Raw genomic sequence first — 25172 nt, 5'->3', positions numbered from 1 at the left:
AGAATTCTATATCCATATGACCACTTTGTGTCTTTGCTAGCAGTTCTGTATTCCCTGGCATAAATTTAGTCTGGATAAGATTGGCAGGCAGCTCCAGAACTGAAGGGGTATAAGTGCACAAGAGGACAAACATGAAGTGAAGTCATAATTGAGAGAAAATAGTGGAACCCACAGGCAAGGAATGAGAGAAAAAGATTTGGTAATAATGAATGATCAGTGTTACACTGCAAGTGCAAAACCAGCAAAAGACACCTACCTAGCTGGTGTCTAGTTTGGGAGGAGGTTACAAAACAGCTGTGCACATGCCAGGCTTATATGCTTAATGGAGTGACAATGTAACTTTGTTTCTGGGATCCAACCTGTACAAGCTCAGTTTGCAAAAGTCTGTAAAGAAAGAATGATATGGTTGGTTTGGTTAGTGTCATGGTTGCAGACAAGTCACCACTGTCAGAGTAGCCATCAAGTTAGATGCCGAGATAATACTAACAGTTTTTATTTTTGTCTTATTCTATGGGCAAAATCACATATTGTGTCTTCCCATTTCAGTTGCTTGTAATTGTCCCAAACTATAACCATTTAGAATAAAATTTTCTGAGATGCACATCTGTTCTGGCCCAATTTACTTCAGAAAATGTCAACCATGACTTAACTGGTTCTGAAAGTGAGGCTAGGAGATATGTTGTTTGGCCCAAGTGAAAAGATTTCTGTGTTATCTTCCTTAATGTGCTTTACTGTCTCCAGGTTCTGTCAGGAAGGGGTGGTCTTTGTGACATTAATGTGCTTTTTACTATCGCTACGAAAATCCTTCCAAGGTTGTCCAAGTTACAACCTTTAAAAAAACAAGCATTTTTTACATGCCTAGTAGAGATGTATTTCTAAAACCTCCAAAAATTCTGAATGTTCATTCCCCTCAAACCCCAGTAAGCTCCATCATCTGTTAGTGAAGAGCTGGGAATAAGACCCAGGTACAGGTAAGGAAGACAGTGAGGTGGGGGGCTCTGGGGAGAGAGACTGACTCCATGAGCAAGTAGGGAAAAGGAAGGACAAACTTGGTAACAGAGAGAAAAATAAGGGCTGACTGGATAGATGAAAAGAATGAGACTGTGTTAAGGAATAAGGCTCAGGTTGGGAGGTGGATATGTTGGAAAGGATGAATTAGAAAGGGCCAGTCTTACTTGAGACACAAATAAGAGTGTGTACCTGTGAAGAGTACTTTTACTCTGTAGCCTTCGATCGCCTTAAAATCCTGAGTCTACCCATCCCTCTGGTGTCAGCAAATATGAGTGAAAATCACTTGCTTAGGTGTGTGCCTCATCTCCGTTAGCCTGGCTGTGTTGGCAGCCTGTCGTTCCCACCTGTTAGCTAAGATAGCAAAGGTCTGTTCTATCCCTGCTGATATGATTCATAGCTGTACTTACAGGATGCCACATGATGGCATTCCTTTTTATGCTTTTCCAAAAGCTAGGAAATTGCACATAACAAGTTAGAAGCATCTGATGAGCACTACAGAAAAGCCTGTAAAGAAATTAATCATTCTGTCTTCAGAACAGAGCTTGAATAATGTGCCGTAAACAAGGCTTTTAGGGCTATGCATCAAATAAAAAGGGCAAAAATAAAATACTGAATGGCTGCTAGCTAACCAAATCTGTTCTGTATACCGAATGAGATAGGGTCCCCACGGAGAACTTAGACTGGGCTTATGCAATTGAAGATATAGCATAACAAGTAGTATATTTTGCATCTCCTTGAGGCCATCAAAGGAAGACTGGGTGCCTTTCTGGAACGTGCATATTAACCAAGTACAAGCCATATTGTTATTAAAAACATGAGTTCTTGAACACAGTTTGTTCAATTGCGTACCTGAGGGAAATGGTATATAAAATGGATTGTGCAAGAGGCCAAACTGGATTATCAGCGGTTCCAAGTGACTTGAAGAAAGCCATGTAAGACACACATAGAGGCAGCTGAAACTAAGTTCATACAAGCTGTTTCATTGCTGGTCTCCCCAAACATATGAGCACTTAGTTTTCCTACTGTAATAATACTTTTGCGAATGTATAATCATTTAGGGAAAGAGGGTCTGCTTAGGAGAGTTCCTGTTTGACTTAGTCCAATTGCCATCTACCTGACCTAGTCCACTTTAAGGTAAAACTGCTGTAGACAGTGCTGATTTTCCCTGGTGTATCAGCACCAATTAGCAAAGTAGTTGTGCCTCTCCCCTGGGCTCTCAGAACTAGGTTGACAAGGCTATATTTGGAAAATTCCAACTTGAAGAGCATTGCTGGCTTTAAATGAAGGGCACAAATCTAGCAATGAATGAGTTCATCAGGTATCAATAACTTCATTTTGACACAGGGTAGAGCCGCCATGATAATAAACACAAGCTCTTTTTCTGCATAACTGAAAAACAGTTGTGTTTTACTGTGATCGTGGGTGTTCACAATAGCTGTCAAATTTGCATGCTTTCTGTATGAAGCACACTGCGGCACAGAAATACAGCACCATATAGCAGGTCTGCAAAGCTGAGTGCATCCGATGAGATAGGTAGCATACCGTGCTTCATAGCGGAGGCTGTTGATGGTGGGTGTCTGATACTGTGATAAGCAAACCATAGGCACATAGAAAATACCAAATAGTAGTTGTATTGGTTTGTGCTGGCACTTGTATTTTGTAAGCAATCCTTAAGCCTTTATTAAAAATCCACACATGATCTTTGTAAAGTAAATATTAATGGCTTTAAAACTAATCTGAGAGAGCACATTTGTAGAAGAGGGGCATTTTATCTTCTTTTGGAAAAACATGTAGAATCAGATGGTGGGGCTACTGGAGAGCATACTTAATACCAAAGTATTCCTGGTGAGGTGTGTGGAGCTACTCCTTTGGCTGAACAGCTGTTCGCTCTCAGAAATGACCAGCTTGGCTTGACCCTTAAAAACTGTGCATACTGTTGGACCCACAGCTCTCTTTCGGAAACTTGCTAGGGCTTTTTTTACATTTCTGCTCACTCTTGTCTCATGTATTTCTGTCTTCCCTCTCTCTATTAGCTCAACCCAGTTCTTCTAGTCAAAATAAGGTTCCTTTCTGGGGCCTGCTTGCAAAGATCATAGAGCGCCTTCCCCCTCTGTTTGAGAGGGCTGATGGAGCCTCCACTGAGTAGGTATCTCTATTGGTCCAGAAACAACAGCTTAACCCATATCCTCCCATTTCACACTGTGACTGGACAGCCATGTCAGATACTAGTCTGTGTTTGCCAGCATACTTCTAAACTTAATAACGAAGGCTTACTTCCTTTGGCATGTACCCAGTTTTATCACATAAGTTTATGATATATGGCACTTTGGGATTGTGATAACAAAACTGACGTGCCCAGCCAAGTCAGAAAATATGACATAAGCCAGGGCAGATGATACCTCCTTGTAAAGTGTTGCACAAATCCACCTACCTGTATGTCACTGGGGAAAGACACTGAAATTTGCAGGTTCCCTACCACAGTGCATTCAGCACTGATCTCCCTTTTGATTAGGAGGAGGAGAAAATTCATGCCAGCATGTTGGATTTAGGTCCTGCAGCTCCATAAATAATAGTGCAGGCTAAACTAAAAGCATACTGAGGTATTTAGAAGACTCCTGCCCAGCAGGCATCTCACATAGCACTGTGTTGGACTAGATCAATTCTCAACATGTTTTAGTTCAGGAAAGGAGAAAGAGAATCATTCATTTAAAAATAAGTGGGTACCCTTGTCTTGGACATTGTGCCAGATTTAATGAAAACAACAACAAATACCCAGTAAACAAAGAAAAAGTAAAATACTTGCTTGACTCACACTTGAGTTTTATTGATTGAAATGGAAGATTGTAATGATTCTCTACTTCTTCTGAAGCCTGAGGCAAGAATGATAAGATTGTTATCAGAGTGCCATGTAGCCCTCCTCACTGCATCATCCCCATGTTTGATAATGAAGCAGAGTGAAATATATATTGGGTTTTGTTTGGTGAATTTATAATGTGTTCTGTTGTGAGCACATAAAACAGGTGGAAAACATAATTAGTGAAAATCCATTAGATCTGTTCCAGAATCAAGTCAAACAGAATATGACTTTACGTGTAAAGCCGGTTGTGCTAATCATGAGAGTTTTGCTTTTTCTGAGAGGGACTGCCGTCTGCACCATAAAACATAATTGGCACCCCCACAAAATTGCTTTAGAGTCATAAAGTGCTCTCCTGCTGAAGTAGAAAAAGCAAACATTCCACTTACTTCAGTATAAGTCAGCTAATCTGGGCCAGCAAATTGACCATAGGCTGTTCTGTGGCCCTTATTTTCTGAGATCAGCATAGATTTTGGTCTTTTCCCAGGAAGGCCTGATTATTTGCTGTGGAAGATCTCATGTTATATGGAGTTTGAGAGGTATCAGTCACATACCAGAGTCACGGAATAGTTGAGGTTGGCAGGGAGCTCTGGAGATCATCTGGTCCAACCCCCCCTGCTCAAGCAGGGTCACCTAGAGCAGGTTGCCCAGGACTGTGTCCAGTTGGAGTTTGAATATCTCCAGAGATGAAGACTCTGCAACCTCTCTGTGCAACCTGTTCCAGGGTTCAATAACCCTTCCAGTAAAAAAGCTTTTTCTTATGTTTAAACAGAATTTCCTGTATTTCAGTTTGTGCCCATTGCCTCTTGTCCTGTCACTGGACACTACTGAGAAAAGTCTGGTTCTGTCTTCTTTACGCCCTCCTATCAGATACTTACACACGTTGACAAGATCCACCTAAGCCATCCCTTCTCTAGTCTGAACAATCCCAGGTCTCTCAGCCTCTCCTTGTCAGGTGCCCCAATCCCTTAATCATCTTTGTGGCCCTTCACTGGACTCATTCCAGTACATCCATGTCTGTCTTGTACTGGGGAGCCTAGAACTGGAAACAGCACTCCAGATGTGGCCTCACCAGTGTTGAGTAGAGGGGAAGGATCAGCTCCCTTGATCTGCTGGCAACACTCTGCCTAATGCAGCCCAACATACCATTGGCAGAGAGCAGGTAAGCATATATAATATTTCCCCAGGTTTTGTCTTAGCTCAGAGATTTCCTGAAATAGAGGCAGTTTTGACTTGCTTAGACATGCACAGTGGATTTCTCCTTCATGAGCTTGTCCTGTCTTCTCTTGAGCCACTGCTCACTTTCAGCAACCATGGTATCCTTTGGCAAGGAGACTCTCAGGTCTGCTCAGTGCTGCACAAAGAACTGCCAGTTTTCGCATGTTCTTGACGCAGCTGTTCCTAGCCACACTGATGCATTTGATGTTCCTCATTCTTACTTTGGAAGAGATAGTACACCATTGATTTTTATTCACCCCTTCCTTTCCACTACTGATTTTATAGATATCTATGATATCCCCTTTCTCTCCAAAGCTGTCACTTTTCCCAGCAGAAAAGTTCAACTTGGCTGTTCCTTGTATAAAGCCTGTCCCATTCCTTTCACTATTTCTGTTGCGTTTCTCTGACCTTTATACAGTTCTACTATACCCTTTTAAAGATGAGAAAGCTAGAACTAATAATGCAGTTCTTACAAAGAATTAGCTTAGCTTCAAAGACAGCATTGTGGACTCAGTGCTAAAACACTTGTTGTCCCATGGCCTTCTACTCATATCTATTATTACCTGTATACATTTTCATGCAAATGTAACAGTCTATTTCAAATGTTTTATATTAACCTGATCTCATTACCACAGCTCTGTTTTCATCTCCTTGGGCCTGTAGGGGCTGGATCTGTTCTGAATGGTCAGCAGCTCTGGTGAATAGGTGAATGTCATGTATAAGAGCAGGCAGTGTATCTGAGTCCTTCCAGAGGTGTCAGTGTCCCAGTCTGTGAATACAACATAACCAGCAGGCCTGCAATTATAGTCTTTGATATATATTCCTGATTTCATTCTGCTTGTCAGAGACATCTTTTTAGCTGACGGAACACAAACTTCTCTCTGCTGGTAATGCTAGAAGCTGAAGAACTTGATTAAGAGCAAGTTTTTGTGTAGATTATGGTCCTTTTGCCTAAGATAAGTATATTGCTTTAGATTAGATCTGAGTGTTTAAGAACTATATGTTGCTTTGTTTCAATCTTACGCTGTTCTTAATTGTTCAGTGGGATGCAAGGGCTGAAAAAAAACTTCACAAAGGGACTTGGAACTGTTTCTTTTGGCCTTCATTGTGTGCTTAGGATGCAATTTCATGTTCATTTTAGTAGAAGAGTCGACCTATTGTCTCCAGACTTGCTTTTGGTAGCATCAGGATAATTTGAAGACTACAGTTCCACTGATTAGAACATGGAAATGAATTATTTCTGTTCATTTATTTCATTTTAGCTCACAGCATGGATGCTTGTTTTCAAAGGCATCCATTCACATAATAAAAACATGGCTTGATTGCTTAATATTTTTAAGGATGACACGCATTACTTCCTCAGGGATTTGTTTCGTGCTGGTATGAAGTAATCATATAAATCATGGGGCAGATTCTCAGCAAGGGTGAATTATCGTAGCTCCATGATACCAAGGTCTGTATGTCTTTTAAAGTAGCTAGGACACTATTTAGAAGCATTTTTACCTTGAAACCTGAAGTTAGAATGTTTTCTGTTCTTAAATGTGGGAACAAAAGAGCATAGTTTTCACATTAATACAACTGTTTATCATCTAAGGAGTTGCTTGGTGCCTATAGTTTAGCTGCTTTGCTTGCTCTTTTGTAGATAAGCATGCCATGTTCTGTTTCCATTTTCTAGTGACATGTCTTGCTCAGTACTTTATTATTTGTGTACAGAGAATTGAACATCACAACTAAAATGCATCTATAGTTAGGGCAACTGTGTATTTGTCCTAATTGTGATTAGGCGGATAATTGTATCTAAAGACACAAAGCGCTACCTGTTTTTATGTGTTCTGGATAAAGCTCTTCCTAGTTGCATTTGATGCCCCCAAGCTCTTGTTTTGGGGAAGACAAGCCAATTAGACAATTAGAGAACTGGTAATTTTAATTAAGTAGGCAGTTATACTACTTTTGTGATAAATTCTGAGAATATTTTTTATTATCACAGTTTCTATGTAAACAAATACTCAGAAGCTTTAAGAAATTGCTGTCATAAGACCTTGAATTTCAGTGGACAACAAATACAAAGTGAATTTCTAGCTGTTCTTTTGCATATAAAAAATTGAAGTTTTACCACTAAAATTATTTTAAAAAATTGGAGGGAGTATGTGGATACATCTCACTTTCCTGAAGAGCACTGCATTTTAAAATTATATTAAGTACTTTTCAACATTACTATTATTTTAAATATCTTGAGATGGTATAAAATGTATTATTTGTATTTATTTTCCAGAATTTCTGCATGTAAAACATGCATGTTTAAAGAGAGGGTTTTCTTCTCAGATTTTGATATACGTATTGCCTACAGTTATTAATTACATTATGTCGATGTGATCCCTCACTCATTGGTGTAGCTTCTGAACTGTAGTATAGTAAAATGCAGGTAAACAGAAAAATAAAAGCTAACTTCACAAATTAAAGTACTTAAGATATTCTATATGCCATGTCCTCCAAACCTGAGAAGTCATGAGCCGTGTTATTCCGATTGTTTGTGGGGAATCCACATGAAGAGGCTCTCTCTTGCTGTTTCTGAAAGAACGCTCAAAGCAAATGTCCAGAGAGTCAGAGCTCCGGGTTTCTATTCCCAAGCTGAGTGCTATTTCATGTTTTTTTATCAAAACACTTAGGGCTAGGTCTTTGCTACTGTTATGCAACAGGGTGGGTCCTTCCTCTTCCAGAGAGCAATGAACTGCAACTCGGTCATTTTCCATTGAAGGCAATTCACTGAACAGGGCTGGAGAGGAGGTGGAGCCCTGGCTCTCGCCATCCCCTGTGCAGCCAGCTCTGCTGCAGATTCAGCTGTGATTATATGTCACAATTTACCCTGAATCGCTGTAAAACAGGGATGAAACTACTGATCTACTTCATCTGGGGGTTGTGGAGCTTAATTAATAGCTGTATATACTTTCAGATGACAGGCACTCTGTAAGTGCAAAATCTTATTTATTCTAGTTACGTATCTTGAATGCTATGGTGCTTCATTCATTTGGGCTTTTGGACCACAAATTATATGGGCAAAGTACTGCAACTGCTCAGCACAAACGATGTGCTTTACAGCTCTGGGTACCCTTATGTCCCTAAATGTAAGTAGTGATGAAAACATTATTGCAGTGGGAGTGGGATTTAGCAAGCAGATCTATGAACTACTACTTCTTCTCTCAAGGATTTGTTTTCATTAGAGGAGTCTGCCTTGCCTGTATGTTGTGACTTACCCTCCATTGTATTGATAAATTGTTTCTGTGGTGCTGTGAAGGGCAGAGTAAAACAGGAGCAAATGTAATTCTGAAGACTTTCTAGCACAGCCTTCTTCTCTTCCTGGGGATAAGACATGACAACGCCTGCAAAAAATAGCTTTTTGCGGAGGGGCTGGGGAGTGCTTCCTTTCTGCTCTGACAGTGAATGTATCCTTCTGTTCTGCAAATTCAGTGCAAGCAGAACATCTTTGTACCAGTACGGTTTTGCAGTTTCCCCTGGTGAGAACAGTTTTGGATTTATAAGGCAGAGATGACAGAGCTAAAGGTAGAAAAAGCATTAGAGAAGACACTTAGTCACTCATTACAAGCCTTTCCAAAAATGGAGCAACCTTGAACAAAGTGTCTTTTTTTTTTTTTTTTTTTTAAGTAAGTAAGTAATAGTGACAGAGTCAACAGGAGATTCTAGCAACCCAAAGGAGACCAGTGACGTCTTCTATGATGCAGCTTGGAGAGCTACAGACTCTGGGACTCTCTTAGGTCTACCTAATATGGAGTGTAGAGGAAAACACTGGAAGGGTGAATTAAGAAACTGTTTGGTAAATCCTAGGCTCCAGCAGGGTATTTTTGGACTACTTTCCTAGAACAAAGCATTTAAGCAGTTTAGGCCACCCCGTGGGTATTCCCTGGATGTGGAAAAATCCCTATATGCTGTTACAAAGTTTTCCTATGACATTGTTTCTGTTCAACACACTGCATTTCTCCAGTGCATTTGGAGAACAGACAAGTGGTGGTATATATGTGTTAAGAAGGGAAGGGATGGGAAAGAATTGAAGGGGGAATTATATAAGACACAGCAAAAAAACAAAGACTGCTGCTTATTTTAAAATATTGAGGTAAAACATTGACTGCTTAGAGAGATGGCTTACGCCTTTTCTTTTCCATTATATGCTTTCCACACAGCCCTTCAACAGCTTTGTTTCTTCCTCTTCCATCCTTCTTTGCCTTGTAGGTTTCTGCAGGAGAGGGGCCCAGCCCTGATTTACTTCAGCAGGCTCCTTCACAGTGCTATTTATTTACTATTTTATCCAAGAAAGGTAAAATTCACTACAAAGAAACTGTGAGAGCACACTTAGGTCAGAAGCTTGTTCTCGTGGTGTTGAAGGAGTGTCTGAAAACATAAACAAACCAGGGCCAAGAATTGCAAGGAACTCCTCAGCACTTTGGAAAATAAGACTTGTTAGGAGGGACTTAATATAGGTTTCCTGTTTGTTCTTTGAGCCATCTAAACCTGTGCATTTTTTTTTAGGTGTTGAAAAGACGCCGCTTGCTCCTTGTTGCCATTTTCCTCTCTTCCTTCCCCATGCCGTTATAAAGCTCCAGGCTATCAGTGAGCTGCCCTTTGATATTGCTAATGTGACTTCTGCCAAAGTGCTCAAGCATGAGAAACCCCAGCTGGAAAAAGAGCAGAAAAAAACCCTATGATGGTCAGGGACAGGAGAGAGTGACTTGTCAGGGTAGCAAAACAGAAACTGTGAAGGGATACATTTGCTCTCTGCAGGTACCGGTGGAAATAAATAGGAAATGCTGTGGAGACAGAGAGAAGCTGTGTGAACTAACGGATGGTGCTTATATTTATCTGCTATAAAGTGGTCCTGGAGCTTGAAGGTTCCTGGCCATCCATGTGGCATGGTTCTGGGGCAGCATCCCAGCAAGAGGTGTGGGAAGGACAGTCTGACTCCTCCTCTGCTGAAGCGTGAAGCATTTATGAGAGGGTTCTTGTGAGGAAGGGAGCAGGCCAGAAGGTCCCTGTGAGCAGGGCTTAACCAAACCCAAAATAGCACTTGCCCACTCTGGCATGCAGTATGGACTACCCAGACTGCCAGTGAATGTGGATTCATACTGTTCTCACATTTGACCCGAAACCTAGAGTGTCCAGCTAAAAATAAGGTGTCTTGCAGGTCTGCCTGCAGTGCTGTCTTCCTATTTGCTTTTTCTGTTGAATAATTTCTATTTCCAGAAGCATTTTGTAATGTATTATTTTGAGCTTTATTATCTTTTAATTAAATGTGGAGTTTGAATGTTAGTAGGGCTTCCCTGGAACACAGCCCTGACCTCCATTTTATATATATAAATTTTAATGAGTTGTCAAGTGGCTTGTGGGTATCATGGAGTGGAATGATGGATGTAGCTGGAATCAGGGGAGTTGCATTGGAATTTTCTAAAAAATAAAAAGCATTGTGGCAGCTCAGCTCTATTGACAATAATGTCAAGTCAGGTTTAATAGCATAGTTCTTTATTGAATGAATCCACCCTGTAGGAAGTAGTATGACCTTCCTGTGTGTGTACAAGATAAAAAATCAATATTAATCACTTGGGAGGAAAAATATAAGATTAACAGAACATTTGAGTGAGTCTAATGAGAATCTGATGGCAAGAATGTTAATTTGGAAAGAGATACTCATATAAGCTGTCTGAAGACACAATGCAGTAGTTTCCCTATATCACCTATTGCCATGCATTCTTCTCAGATTCGTATTTGCAAGATGTAATTTAATGGATTTGCAAGTCTTTTCTGTGGTTTCCCAACAGAACAACAAGGGATTTTCACATTAATCACCTTTCAGTAGGGAGATTTATGACCAGCGTAGTTAGCTGAGCCTTTCCTCCAGGAGGGAAGGAGATGGACTGGAGTAGTTGGGAGCCGCATACCAACCGAATGTGGGAACTACATAATCAGAACCAGGCTTAAGCATCTCTGTCTTGCAGTTGCTCTCTGGAGTCATGCAGTTGGCAAGAATTGTCAAATATAATGTTTGCCTAAATCAGTTCTCATTACTAGTATTTTTGGAAGTCGGGTGGGTAGTAATTTTTCAGTCGTGCTTTACTCAATAGCCCTTGGCTTTATAAGAAATAAACAAAACAATGGGCTGCTGTGCTTCCTCTTTGCTTCTGAGACTCTGCCGTGGCAGTTCCATTTTAAGTCCTTTTAAGTAGTTGGTAAAAATTCACATAACCCAGTTCTCAGCATTTAGCTTAGGTAAATGAGTTGGCCGCTGTCTGTCCAGCTGTTGCCCAGAGAAGAGGGAATTCTCCAAGTTTGATGCAGAGCCCCTTTTGGTAGGCTCCTGCTCTACGTTGCCTTGGGGAAGAATCTGTGTGTCTCTTCCCCCCCGAAGATATAGGGAGACTGTGTAATTAAGGTGGACATCAATGTTTGTGTAGCTCAAATACCTCTTTGAAGTAGTCATATGAAGCAGTTAAGTGTCTCCTAGTGCAAGGTCTAAAGCAGGAAAGGAGGTGAAATTACATTGACTTCTTGTTCCAGAGAGGTTATTGCTTTGGTGTTTTCATGTTTAGCCCAGTACTCTCATTGCTTGCATTCCCCTGTTCAGCATTCATTTTAATATAAAGAGTAAGCTAATAAAAACATGTTTTCCAGTTGCATCACTTACCAGGATGTATCTCATTTCTAAGCTTGTCTCCAACGTAAGAGACTGAGAATAAAAATCAGCCAGAACACAAATGGCAGGCTGTACAGTGGAGATTATTTGTTTATGCTGTTTTGCCAGCGTTGACTAAACAAAGGTAGGACTATAAATGTTACAGTAGAGCTTCCCCCCCCCCCCCCAATAGGATTACAGGGGTGATATTGTAATGCTAAGTGCTACCTCCTAACAGGGCCATTGTGGGAGAGATGGCATCTGCCCACTGCTCCTCTTATATCCTAGGAGCAGAGCAATAAGAGAAGAGGGAGGGCTGGTGAGCTGTGCAAGGTTTGCTGCTTTGTTTGGGGCATTCATCTTTTAAGTTCTGATTCATTTAGGTCTGTACTATGTGAGCTTTGCTTTGATTCTCCCCAAATCCAAATTGTGGTTGATGTGACTCTGAATGAGGGACTTGCTTAGCAGGCCATAGTAGGTTTTACAACAAACTAGGCAAGCCCAATATAAGCTCTGAATTGAGTGGGGAGCAGGCCTCCAAATCAGCTAATTTTGAATGCTAACATGCATGGTACAAGGCTGACTGAGACACACAGAAACTGCCATGTACTTTTTTTAATTGCGTTCAGACAAGACGTACAGTATTTGAGTCAGCTCAGCAGTGTTCCAGCTGATGAAAGTGTTGATGATAACTGACACAAATGATGATATATTAAGTGTGCTTAATAACTTTGCATACATGTCATGAGGCACATTAGAATCATAGAATTTAGCTGAGAAAGGGGGGGAAACTGGGGGATCATTTGGCCCAACCTCCCACTCACGGCAGCACTAATTTCAAAGTTAAGGCAGGCTGCTCAGGGGCTTGTATGGACATTCCACCACTTTTCTAGGCCCATGTTCTGATGCTGTGCCATTCGTTATGAAGAATTTTTTCTTAATATCTAATCAATCAGAATTTCCCTTGCTGCAATTTGTATCTGTTGCCACTGTGCGCCTCTGAGAAAACTCTGGTCCCACCTTTGCTATAATCACCCATTAGATAGTTGAAGACAGCAATCAGCTACCTGCTTAGCTTTTCTTCTGGAGAAGAAAAGGCCAAATAAACATCTCCCCCTCCAGCCTCTTTCCGTAATGTCTCTGACCATCTGGGTGGCGCTCCACTGGCCCTTCTCCAATTTGTCTACAACTTTCTTCAACCAGGGAACCCAAAACCGGACTCCAGGCCGAGTCTCGCAAATGCCAAATAGAAGGGCATGATTACTTACTTCAGTCTGCTGTGAGGCTTTACCTAATGCAGCTCAGTATGCAATTAGCTTTCATCCCCTGCTGACTCCTGTTTAGCTGTCGTGCCCCAACATCTCCAGATCCTTTTCTGCAGATCTGTGCTCTCTGACCTGTTGGTGCCCAGCCCCTACAGTTGCGTGAGGTTACTCCATCCCAAGTGCGAGACTTCACTGTTCAGCAAATGCACTTTCCCATCAAGTGACAGCTCCAGAGAGACTTTGTTATCCGAAAAGCGGATTCGTTGCCCGGTGTGCAATAAGCCAATAATTACACACTCAGGAGAGACATTTGCTTATTTATTTCAGAGTTGCGCAAGCCTGGGTGCTCGGTGGTTTCCCACAAATCAGCACACCCCTCCAACTTTTCAAGTAGCATTTATACAAACAAATTGCCAGGTTTGCAGTTTTCCCTTTTACACTGTTTGGTTAATGTTTTCTTCATTCCCCGGGTCCCACCCCTGTCTCTCAAGGTCCTGACAAGGGGGAGATAGTAATTCCAGCAATTAACACTGCCCCAGCAGGGACAGTAGGTATTATCTCCCAGGGTCCTGACGAGGGGGAGATAGTCCAGACCCCTTAATTAACATTGTTTCAGCAGTGAGAGGAGGCTTTGTTTCCCAAGGGCCTGGCGCCCAAGCAGGCCTTATTTCAGAGCCTTGACATCCTCCCTTTCGGAGTGTGGGGCACAGGAATGCAAACTGCTTGTAACTCCCTTATCTTTCCAGCCTGCACCAGCTCTGGGGCCCTTTCTTACTGAACTAGGAGTGCAGCCTAAGGCTTCAGCAAATTTAGCTACTCATGCTAAGCAAGTTTTATGTAAGCGGCTACCTCTAGACAGCTTCAGTTCAATAATTTACAGTTCAAGTCCCAAGGTCTTCAGTTAAGGATACATGGACCTGCAATTCTTTTGCCAGACTGGCATTACATACCTAGAAATAAAACATTTTGATTTAATGTTTCTTTTAGGGCTTTAGCAGTTCTAGGATGCCCTTGATTAAAGAATGCTTCTTTTTAGAAAATAGAGGTAGAAGTTATCCTAATCTACCTAGTTCAAACATTCTTTCTGAGCTTCCCAGGGTTGTCTTGTAACAACTTGGCCACAGAAGTGGCAAGCAAGCCCTGGGTCGCTAAGGGCCAGAGGCAAATCACACATACTGATCATGTAGCATAAGCAAGACTTTTGTATTCAGAATAAGTAAAAGGCAGTTTTGATCAATGCTTAACTAGAATAAAATGTAGAGCTGCCATCTCTGAGTTATTCTGAGATTTTGGCATAGTTCCAACATTGAATTTTTCAGTATCCCACAGTGCTCCTTGTACAGAAAGGCACACAGTGCTCTGTGGTTTGTTTGGGTTTTTTTTTTTTTTCACCTTGTAGGCAATAAGGAACGATGTTGCCCAAGGCAATATGAACAGAAGCAGAGAAATGTGATAAAGTTAGGCCTCTTGGGAAATCACTAGTCATTGGAAAGCTATTAGAGGAAGACACCTCCAGCAGGAGAGACCCTGAAGTGACCAAATGATTTTTGTGCTTTCCATGTTTTTTTGTAAACAGCCAACCTGCTAGAATGGTTCTGGCATCCTCTGTAACCTACAACAGGAGAGTGTATGTGTGTGTGTGTGTGTTTACACATACGTATGTACACATGTATATATATCTGAGAGCTGCAAGAAATGTAGCGTCAGCCGCTTTTAGCAGGCTCCAATTTGATTGTGAAACCCTAGGCAGAAAGAGCATCTCATACATCCATTGAACAGTCTCCCCTTGTGCTTTGGAAAGGGGACTGGTCCCCAACAGCTTCTGCTAAGCGGGCCATGCCCCAGGACAGGGTGGAGGAAGGCTGTGAAGAGCCAATTCATGAGAGGACTTTCCTTGCAGAATTCACCAGGCAAGGGCAGGGGGGCTCCTCACTTGTTCAAACAGTGAAGCCTTGTTTGTAAGCAAACAGTTTGTGATCCTGAAGCTAGCAGAGCAGGAGGTTCAGTTGAAGGCCCTGCTGGATACCCAAAATGAAAAGCCACCAGCAAAACACTAGCCATGCCTTGGTTCTGGTGTGCCTGGGGTTATTAGGCCAGGGGATCGTGAGAAGCTGCTACGCCATTTATTGCTGTGTCAAACGCAGTTGCTGTTCTGCGGTAAACTAACTTACCCTGTGGTCTCTGTCCCTCCCTGCATTACAAGCAGCAGCTTCCTCCTCTTCTCCACAACTTGTCAAGCCAGTCTGGGTATTGCAGCCTTTAACACCTGCATTGAACATGACATGAACCAGCACTACAGAGGCCGTGCGCTGCCGAAATATAGCACTTGTTCAGCACATCTATGCATAGCATACCAAGCAGGCCAAACTTAATTGGTAGCGAAGGATGAACTGTGAATTGTGCTTAAAATAAATTGTCAAGCAGCTCTGCGATTGTGATTATTTTTTTTAAACAAGAAGAAGAAAGGTTCCTTATGTAAATATTCCCCTGTGCAGTGTTGCGCAAAGCAGCTAATGGTGAGCAGATTTGTTGATTCCATTTGTAGGGTTTTTAATAAGAGAGCAGTATTATTCCCTTGCATCTAAACAAAATCCCTAGAATTTCAGAACTTTTAGTTATAGTAATTTTTGTGCCAGACTGGCAGGCAGTGGTATTTTCCCTTTGAGGCTGTCACTTTCAGCTTTGCAGAGCACAGGGGTGAGTAATACAGACAAATGATGCTAGGTCAAATTTAAAAAAATGCCACAATAGAGCATTCTTAAAGTCAAATCTGAGCCCTTACTGCATCATGAGGCTCCAAGCCTGACATTGGAGAAGAGCTAATAAACTTGTTAATATACAGCCAGACCCCACAGCATTTAAATCTTCTCTGCATGTAGATTGCACGTGATGATCATTAAGGACAGGCTTCTGCAGGTAGAAGCAAATATAAACTCTCCTTTTGGCTTCAGTGAGAGTAAGAGATTCTGCACATGTTTCATGCACATTAAGAGCAAAATTGTCCATAGTACCTTCAACACCAGGTTTGTAAACTATTTGGCATCCTGTTTGCCTGAAAAGTTTCTTGCATCGAGAGCAAGAGAAGTAAATAAGTGTATGGAGAGACTGATTAAACCTGCAAGCTCTGGAGATTCCCAGACTTCAGAAGTAGCAGAAATGCATGTTTCAGGATTCCTTGCTGTTGTTCCTAGAATACCACAAATAGGTCAAACAAGCAATCTTGAAAGTGCAGAACTGCTGTTCACTAATAATAAAAGGTTGTGCAAGTATTTGGGATAAGTATTAGTTTCAAATTTATGCAGTTTGAAATTATTTTTCTTTAAATATCACCATAGTTACCAGCAGTTAGAAGAGTGTCTCAGCTCTCAGATTGCTTAGGTTTCTCTGAGAAGGACTCTGTTATATTTATACATTATTTGTTGGCTGACAGCAAATCAGTCAGACTGGAAAAAACGCATGCGCCATTTTAAACCAACCTCTTACTTCGAATAATGAATGAAGAACAATCAAAGGAAACATTTTGGAAGTAAACCATTATTAACTAGCAAAGCCCTCAAAAATAGCAGCCTCACAAAGTAAAAATGTCTTGTATGTAGGATCCCTGAGACAAAGAGCAGCCTTTCTTTTTTAAACTTGGTCAGCTATACTATGTGATTTTATCAATGTAGCTACTCTGAGGAATAAGAATGGTTGCATAAAGTAGTGTTAGTGCAGGAAGCTATGACAAGTCATGATATATCCATGTCGCAGAAAACCTTTCCAGTCAAATTCATGCAACTGAAATTCTGTAAATGGATTAAATCTCGATTTTCTTGCACCACTCCCTTTCACTCTCTCACAAGCGGGATCTGCTGGCATCAAAAAGGAATGAAAGAGGAGCCTTGTAGGAAGTGCAACCCTGCCATTTTTGCATTCTTTAATCTAGATGACTGTTGCAAACTTTTTCCGTCTCAGCGGTCACAGAGCCTGTCACAGTTTGAGTAGAACCAGAGGGACTGCTGCTCTGCATCTTACTTTAGAAGAGAAGTCCCTTTAGAAGAGACTTCTCTAGCTCAGATACCACAGAGATGATCGTGAATAGGGAGAGACTTTCTAGACCGTTACATATTTCCTTTGACTCTTTTTCTATAGCACGCTCTGGCTTTCAAGACAGGCTGGGTGCAGTGGTACAAAATATCAAAATACCTGAGGCAGGAAAGGGATCAAAATTCATCTGAAAAAACAGCAGGATAAATTACGATATATGTAGGTTACTGACCTCCATCCAGCATGTACTTATTGAAGCTGAAATGCCTACATCTTCATTTTCAGGAATACCATTAAGGTTGGAGAAAGTGAGAGGAAAACTCGAGGGCAAAGAGATGAGGCAAAACAATTTTGCGTCAATCAATCAGAAACATCTGACTTGGAGAGAAAGTGACAATTTCAGTTAATTTTATTGTGAGACGGATCCTTATCTGGGGAGCATATACAATGCAGTATTTGCAGAAACCTTGAAAAGTAAAAGGAATTATAATGGCCTAGGTATCTATGCCAGCATATCCCAGTGCTTGGGGCAGAGAGAAAGAAGAACTCGCTTAGGCTGATGTTGGGTAGAATTCACTAGTTAAATGAAGGGGGGTGGCGAAGTTAAGGAAGCCGTGGCATAGGCATGTATGGGTTCCCCTTCCCCAAGTGACTAGCACCAATATGTATAGCTTTGACTAGCCCAAGCTGCTGTGCATTGCTCTCCCTCACTTACTGCACACAGCACAAGAACTTGATGCTTCCATAGCTGTTCCACAAGGTTGGGAAATCAGCACTTCAGGAGTTAAATCAGGAAAGATGTGAAGTGTAATTATCCCAAACAAAGCCAGGGGGTTCCAGTAATTCCCATCTGCAGGAGCACAGGCAAAGAAGGCATTGAAACAACTGACTTTCTGAGTACTGCAAGCCATAAGTACTGCCCTGGCGTTCTTACAGCATGAGCAACAAACAGCAATCTTGATTAGCAACCCCAGCCTCAACAGTGAAGAATAGGGGATGGCCAAGGGTTGCAAGGACAAAGTAGTTGATAAGCAGCAAGTCTAATTTCTTAAAAAAGGGGGGGGGGGGGGAGGAGAGGGGGAGGCCATGGTAGGAATATTTAGACACTGCTGTCCAAAAACCTGTAGGCAGTGTTTCAACACCAAGCCAGCGTACAGACTTAAGGGCAAACAAACTTCAACGGCAGGAAGGCAGATGGGCATGGCATAGCAGGTGTAAAGTTAATTTAAAAATAGAAGAGAGAGAGAGAGAGGTTTGGGGGGTTTTTTGTTGTTGGTGGTTTTTTAAGCAGAATGAGGGAATGATTTTGATCTTGCTAAAGTGTCTTAAAATTCAAGTTGATGTGTCAATGGAACAAGCTTCTCTTCTTTGAAAGGCAGGCAATGCAAGCTGCAGGAGCTGTGTTAAAAGTTAATGCCTGTTGGCTTTTCCTCTATCTGCTCCCCCACTGCCATGTGATCTTTAGCCTCTCCAGCCACACATGCAGATCAATACCACAATTGTCACCGTGGGGTCCCTATTTCCCCCCCTCCCCAGACAGCAGCAAGTGGCAGAACATGATATTGGCATATTGCAGTCTAAAAAATAGCCAGCGGGGTCAAACTGTGCAGCAGCTACAACGTGAACGTGCCCTATTGTGGTTTCCTGTATATGCTTCAGATCTACTGCATCAGGAGACTGTTTATGAGCAACACAGCATATTTATGTATTCAACACAGTCCCTGTTCTCCTCCCTACCTTCACCACCCCTAAATCGATATTCTCATCACATGTTTGGCACAAGCATCTTATGCTAGTTCTGTCTGGAGTTATTTTGGCTTGCAAGTGATCTTGTGAACAAGTTTGTCCAGCTTTTAAAAAACAAACCCTAGAAGTATACCTTTGCAGACTGCTTTTCAGACAGAGCAAAGCTAGTGCCTAAACAGGGGTGAAGAAAAAGAAAAAAGCCTATTTTCAGACTTCCCCAAAGTGCAACCCCCTCCCCCCAGTGTTGCATAGATTTCTGCTTAAGAAACTCCTGCAACTGCCCATCAGGGCGAGCCAGCAGCAAATGCCAGAAGCAGAACGGAGGTTTGGGGGGAGGGATTTCATTCTCCTACTCAGCCAGATCCTCTCAACGATAAAGCAAACTGGGTAAAAGCAAAAGACATGTTAACTGAAGCGAGCTGAACTGTTCCTTCATCAGTGCCTGAGGCTTACTCAGTTTATCCTGCATTTAATTCTGTCTTTTTAGGCCCTGATCCTGCACTGATATATAGGAGGGTGACTTTCTCCACCCATGCCTTAGTCCATCAAAAACACAGACTTTAACATCATGAAAACCAAACCAGCTACTCTGAAATTTTGTTTAACCCAACCCTGAACAAATGTATTATTGTTTAACTTGACTTTCCAGTTAAAAAAAATAAAAATAAAAATTCACTACTGCACATGATCAACTTTAGACAGTTCAGATATACCCCAAAACCCACAAAATGAAGATGGCATTCAGAAACCTCAACCAGCCACACCCCTTAAAGCTAGTGAAGTTTTACCAACATGTCCTAGCTGGAGTTCTAGCTAAGGATTTTACAGATCTGTGTTCGTTTAAAATTGTCTCCAGACTACCTGGAACTGAAAGGCCCAGGATCTCCACAGAGCCTTTGGGCATTGTTTTATTTGTTTTCATTTGTGCATGAATTTGTTTGAAAATACCCAATCGAGCAATAAGAAGGGATTGTTTTTAATCTTTAGAGATGATAGCATGCTGTTTGGCATCAAGGACATGCAAAAATAAAGCATCGAATAAACTGCACTAGATTTTTTTATTTTCCTTCAGGCTTTTCCCAAAATAAAACCTATTCTGCACAGAGCTTGCTGTTGATAAGACATTTGTATGTTTGGTTTGTCATCCCAGAAACATTAACACCACCATGCTTAGGCAGTGTACCTGTATGCACGTGTGAAAATTTGGCTAAATTCTGCCCTTGCTCAGAACCACAAGGGAGGGCGGTCATAGTTACGTTAACAACTGGGACCTGGCCAGTGGTCACTTAACAACCGAACCAGAGAGGACCTGGCCTTGATCCAAACCCTGTTTAATACAATCAAAAGATTTCAGTGCTACAGTGTAGATTTTACATCATGTTCTCTGGGAGCGAGTTGCTAAAGCCTGAGTTTTATGCTTCCCATGCCCTACTGCTGCCTGAGTAACTAGTTTAAAATTAGCTTGTGTATTTTTTTATATTACATTGGACAACACAGACACTGGAGAAAAGAACACCTTCTGCCATCCAGATTTCAATTAACATTAACAACAACTACTTCTGCGGCTGCAGATCTATCCTTTCTCTTGTTTTATGTCTCTTCAGCAATATCCTTCCCTGCCTGAGTGATTGAGGTTATAAAACACGGTAATTATAAATCTCATTGACTGCCTTGCATTCAAGGGCGTGTTCCCTCTGAGCATAGCTGTGAAGCATGTTACCCAGGAGACTGTCCTGCAGGATTCAAAACAGAATTATTCTGACCCAGCGAGCTTGTTGTAGGGGAGAACATTTGGGATGCTGACCTGCTGCCACGGCACAGTAAATGCATTTTTCTCATTTCACAGCAGGGCAATGCCGCAGTACAACAAGGCCGATACACTCAAATATTCTTTTGAGGCATGGCTTACATCTCACTGACAAGTGCTAGGTCACTAAGGATGTAGCAAAGGAGCCTGAGACAGGAATCACAGCCCAGAAGTCCAGCTGGCCAACCATGCAATTTCAGCAGCTCTCTCTGAACGCTTAGTTGTCTTAAACCTTGCTGGACAAAACCATAGATATCTCAGAGAGTATAACAGTATCAATAAAACACCTTCTCAAAATGTTCAAGTCTGGCTGTGCTAGTAAGACAGACTAAAAAGCATTTTAATGAGTGACAGCTGGATGTTCTGCCTTGCACCACTAACCACAGCACGCTCCAATACCATTCTTTTCCCCCAACGGTCTGATTTTAGAGTCAGGATCTGTACGGTACTCTCCTCAGTCCCGAGGGGTTTATTCTCAGTATCAATCCTGATACCCTACAACTGAGAAATTATGCAAAGCCCTGCCAATTCCTCTCAAAGTCATTGTAAAACCTAAGCAGTCTCTCTCACACTCTCAGAAAAAAAGAAAGAAAAAGAAAAGCTTCCTAGAACAATAGCAAACCCAAAACACTGCTGTTGCCATCCATTTTATCAATTACTGTCAGTGCAAAAAAGGAACACTTAGTGCAAAGTGGTAGCCTCGGCAGTTGCCTCCTCTCTGTGCTCAAGTTGGAGAGGGAATTGAGATGCAGAGCAGTCACTCCCAGCAGCTGTGCAAATCAGTTAAGTTTAATTGGAAACATCCTGCTGAAAATGTAAATGTTTTACAAGTACATCATCGCCATCAGGGGCTTCTGCTGGAATGGGTGTTTTGTAAGAGGCTTTGACACAACAGCAGCTAAAGATGTCCCTCTCCCACTCTCTGTATCCAGTGATCCCCTGACACATAAGTGCTGGACTCCTGTCATACTTTACTGCACTGCAGGTCTTTTCCACGTTATTGCCACCTGGGCATCTGAGACACGTGGGCTTGTGACCGTGCCTTTCCTGCCTAGCACAGAGGCAGATCAACTCCATTAAAATAAAAGCTTTACTGGAATGCAATGTTTAGGCTTGTGCTGTTATGTAAATGGCCCCTCCACACCATATGGATTAAAAAGACTTTGCAATGCTGTGATTCAATTTTTTTTTTTTTTTGGTCTGTGAGAAACACTGCAATGTATCATAATTGCATATGCTTTTGTGTGATTGCAGGAGTTACTCGGGCAGTTGAGTTTTTCCACTGGTTTGCTGAAAATCCTGAGAGATTTATTTTACTCTCTTTCATGGTGCTCCACTGTTTTTCCTGCAGCGGTTCTCAGGAAAATTCATTTGCCCTCCTCCAAAAACAAAGCCATCATTAGACTACCACCAAACGATGCCACCATGGTCTAATATAGTGTAACTGGTCTGCAGTGCCAGCACCTCTGGTTCTGTCTAAACAACAGTTACCCTGCAGAAGATTTCAGTCACTTCAAATCTGATTCAGGTTACTAGTCATTAGGCTTCATCCCTCACCCATTGTCTCTGGAGGGGTTGCAGCCATTTTTTTCCGTTCTCTTCAATTAAGTGAAGGGCTTTCTCCAATTAAGCCAAGCCTGCAAACGAGGTATTCAGATGCCTTCGGAAATCGTGTTCACAATTTCTATAGATGGCAGCCTGTCTAGAGTCCGTCCTTAAATAAAAAGAGAAGTAGCTATTCCACAGAGCTCATGTAAAGCCATGTTTCTGCCAAACTGGCAGTTCTTGTGGTGCTTCTATAGGAATGAAGACTTCTCTGAATGGTGAAGTGCAACCAGATAGTTATGCTGTTAGACCAATTCTGCTAAAAGTCCTATGTGCACCTATTTATATAAGAATAACAGGACCTTTTCTCAGTATACCTATATTGCTTCTGAAACTAGAATGCAAGTATTATGGTATACAGTTAGGTACCTTAACGACATTCCACCAAAAACAATTACTGACTGCTATATTTTGGCTAAATACGCTGAGCTCAAGTTTCCATCTATAAAAGAGCATCACATCACTTTAGATTTTTAAACAGGCACAGAAATGCAGCCAGATCTGGACAAACTGTGCTTGTAGCTTGGATGAGTAACAGGTTTTTCATGCCTGACTTCTAGAAAGATGGCTGCTATAGAAGTGTCTGGTGTGGTTGTTACAAGACAATTGACAGTTGTTTCTCAGCTGACACATATCCACATCAAAAAAGCAGTAATTGTCTCCTACTAGCAGTCTGAGAGATGCTGTAATCAAGTAGCTTAGATCATCTCCAGGAGGCATGATGCTTTGCACCAAAAGCACAGCCTCATTGCCCAGGTTCACACTGGGGAAAGTCAGACTGCAAACTGTTATAACATATAATTTATACTAAAATGTGAGTCCTTTCTCCCCGTACAGATTTCAAAAGTGCACCTATTTATGTGGCTAGGTCTCTTAGCCAGGATAGGTGTACAACTGGATTTCAGCATTTTGTTCATTAGTAAACTGTTTTAACAATGAAGCAATATACAGCATACACAACATACTACATTGGTGGCATTGATGATCTGGGGCTGGATGACAAGCTAAGAAGCAAGAGGAGGGAAACGAAAGATTTGTAAAGAGGGGAAGAGCTACAGAGAATAAAACTTCACACAAACACATGGTGGTGAACAGTTATGGGCTTTTTTGCCACTTGCAAGCAGAAATCATTTGAATCAAAAGGATTCCAGAAAGCAGGATGATTTCTCATGTCAGAGAAAGCTCACAATTTTTCTTGTTGCACAGCTATAGCAGAGAACGTCTCTGAAAAAACAAAACAACCCCCGCCCCAAACCCACTCTTCTTAAAATGTCAAAATAGCTGTATTATTCAGATAATTCAGGGGAAAAAATACCTGTTTTGCACCAGTGCTGAAAAGAATGCAATGCAAACTATGACCTAAGTGAATTTCTCTGCCTGTAATCCAGAGGCCTGTCCTCTAGCCTTTCCCTCCTCCGCCCCACTGAAGTTACAAAGAGTCCTTGAATGAGGGTTTTTGCCTGAGGCAGGGTTGCAGAATGACGTGCTGTGGCTGGCAGGGTGATTTTGAAACATTTGCTAGCAGGCAAAGGTCTGTGGGAGCAGACATGAGACTGGCAGGTGGGATTTGATAGCAGAGATCTTGTGCAGCTGCCAAAAAATCACAACCCAGATGCTGGGGTTGAACACATGCTGCCTGATAAGAATGATGTTCAGAGGAAACCAGGAAGCTGGCAAGTGTCTGACAGGAAAGAATTTGATTCTGATTCCTGTGCAGCCCTATCTATTCCTGCTCTTGTGGTCAAACAAGTCACAGGGTCTTCTATGCAAAAGTAGCCAGCTAGACATGGAGATGTACTGCACTTTTTCATTAGCCTGCCCTACAAAAAGCACCTTACTGTATCAGGCTTCCCTCTGTCTCTCCAGAAGCTGTCTTAAATCCCCTGCTTATCTTCTGCCTCCCCCCCCCCCCCTTTCCTCCTCTGCATGAGCTGTCTTCTTTGAGCTACCTTCTCCTCTCACACATTCATTCTGCAAGGAACATTTTTACTTGGCTTCTCTGAGACCATATGCTTCCCAAGGCACTGATCTTCCTTATTTTCCTCACCACCCTTGCTGCGTTGGAGGTAAGTTTCCTCTCTGGAAAGTGCCAGAGCAGAGAGTGAGCATGCAAGCATGGAAGCAAAGAAAAGCAAAGCAGCAGACTGGCCATCTTCTACCCTTCCACAACCACCCTGGTCAGTAGGACACTAGCAGTGTATCCAGGCAGTAAAGATATCCACTGACTGGTGGCTAACGCACTCCCATACTCCTGAGTAGGAGGGAGCTGAGCAAAGCCAGCAGCCTGCAAACCATGCTGAGTACTTCACCCTTTCTGTCCAAAGGACAAATTTCCTAAAAATACATGTCCTGACATACCACTGAACTGCATGGCGCAGTGAGTGCAATCCTATTTTCAGCCTGCTCAGCAGAGTGAGATAGCTCCTCCCAAAAACGGCACTTCAGCAGCACAACACTTGCTGGTGCACCACCAGCGCAGGCTCCTGTAGAACAGTATTTTTTGCTGGCATTCCCCATCAAGCGATCACACACTCGTTGCATGTGGCTCTGTGGTTGTGGGATGCATCCACAGTCCTGCTGGGCATTATCAGGACAGCTGCTTTCTGCCTGTTAGTACAGCAATAGCAGCATGGTGCTCTGCAAGTCATAGACAAATGGGTTACTGGGCTTGGGATGGCGGGAGTGGGAGGCACAATCAAAACAAATTCTAATCTGACCCTAAGAAAAGCTCTCTCGATGGATATTATGTCTGTTTGGCATGTACCTTTTGCAGCCCCACCAAATAGGACAAGGGCAAACAACATGTGGCCGTTGGAGAAGATGGGTAGCATCTTTCCAAAACCACGGCTGTTTAGCAGATTCTGTTTTCCCAACTCAGAGGCTTATTGCAGAATCCCAGGAATGTTCCTGTGCTTCAGATATCCCAAAATAACTGCTCTAAGCTCTCCTTAGGGAAAAGCAATCCTT

At 42.1% G+C, this 25172-nt stretch overlaps 1 protein-coding gene across 8 annotated transcripts in view; it reads left to right on the top strand.

Annotated features, from left to right (window-relative positions):
- The window catches only part of TTC7A (tetratricopeptide repeat domain 7A), a 187417-nt gene that overhangs the window by 146460 nt on the left and 15785 nt on the right, over positions 1-25172 (top strand). The window lies entirely within an intron of this gene.

The sequence above is a fragment of the Dromaius novaehollandiae genome, chromosome 3, assembly GCF_036370855.1.
Source record: "Dromaius novaehollandiae isolate bDroNov1 chromosome 3, bDroNov1.hap1, whole genome shotgun sequence".
Lineage (NCBI taxonomy): Eukaryota > Metazoa > Chordata > Aves > Casuariiformes > Dromaiidae > Dromaius > Dromaius novaehollandiae.
This window is presented reverse-complemented; position numbering and strand designations above follow the sequence as displayed.